The following is a 1620-nucleotide window of genomic DNA, read 5'->3' as shown; positions in this document are numbered from 1 at the left end:
ACTTCAATCCACCACTATTATTACATGACAGCCCCACTTCGATTTGATCACAAACCAATTGTAGGAGACAACAAATTGAAAGATGTTATCATGGCTATTAGGTTTTAAGATACAAGTCATCAACTCTAGCATATGAATAGCAATGCTTTGAATAATTGAATGAATGTAGAGTTTGAAAGAAAAAATTGCTTGCTTCTAAAGACTCGTCTAAAATTTAATGATTATTTTTTGTCTTTCTTTAGAGGAGACGCTAAATGAGGACATCTTCACGTCTTGGACTTCTGTAATTTCTTTTTCTCACTCAAAAGAATAAGCAACATCAACTTTAATATTAACTGATGGATGCAATTTTGTAATTTTTTTTTTTTTTCCAAAGAAAACAAAATTTCTGTTTAGTGGTGATCAGATGTGATTTTTATTTTTTTAGTACTTACCTTTTATTGTTGTTATTAGTGATATTACTAAATATTAAATTTAGAAACTAGAAATAGTGATAGTGGTTTTGTAATAAAATGAAAGGTGGGTTTAAAATGTGACCATTAGATTTAATCTAATGGTTGCTATAAAAAGCGCAAAAGAATTTTTTTACTCCACGAGAAGCAAAAAATCACTACTCATAGATTATATATATGTTTCAACTCTAAAATTATAGCTATTGCATAAAATTTTTTAGAACCAAATCGATCATAACGGTTCCAAAAAATCTATGTCAAAGGTAGTTGGGAGTGATTGTTCAATTTTGTAAACTTATGGGGTGTCATTGTTGAAACAGTGTCTAAATTGTAGTTGGGTGTCTTTAACCCAAACCTAGGGCAGTGTGAGTGTAATTTACCCAATAAAATTATAAGAAACGGTTAATGAAAGGCAATCAAGAATGTAGTACTTCCAAGGAAATAGAAGTCCAAAAAGGGCCATCTATATTCTCATGCTATCTACACATCCACAAAATCCTCCATCTTTTAAAATTTTGCCAATTCATCCAAAAGAATAAAGAACTCAAAATGATGATGTAATTGAGACACCAAGTAAGGGTTTCTTCCAATTTAAGAACCCTCCTATTTCTTTCACACCATAAGCCCCACAATAAATAATTAAAGGGGCGACTTTCCAAGTATCAAGGGCTCGCTACCTAGTATACACTCTCCAAAACCTCGACCATGTCCCTTATGGAGCCAAATAACACCCAATGCACTCACAAAAAGGTCATGTTCACTGACTCATTTTTTTGCACGTGTGACTCATTTTTTTGCACGTGAAACACCAGCATAAAAGTTTTTCAATTTTACCTTAAGTGACTATGCAATCTAAATGCTGACTCCAGTGGCTACAAGATTTTTAAGCATGCTTGTCAAAATCATAATCTAGGTCGTAGGATCGTACAATCCAACAATCCAATAGCAAGGAACCGATCCAGATTGCATAGAAAATCATAGTAATTAGGATCGTGTAACGAGGCTATAAGTTTATTTCCAAACAGCCTTTAATGAACTCCAATGGATGTGTTCTATAGAGAGGCTATAAATAGAAAGTCCCCTGCCTTAAGAGAGACAAGAAGTTTGATTGAGTACGTAAAACTCTGACTATATTCGCCGTCATGACCTCTAAAAAATTAATCGCACG

Source organism: Cornus florida, unplaced genomic scaffold (genome assembly GCF_030987335.1).
Source record: "Cornus florida cultivar Cherokee Brave unplaced genomic scaffold, ASM3098733v1 CherokeeBrave_3.0.0_Hap2_Chr07, whole genome shotgun sequence".
Taxonomy (NCBI): Eukaryota; Viridiplantae; Streptophyta; class Magnoliopsida; order Cornales; family Cornaceae; genus Cornus; species Cornus florida.
The sequence above is the reverse complement of the archived record's forward strand: the minus strand, read 5'-3'. Positions refer to the sequence as shown.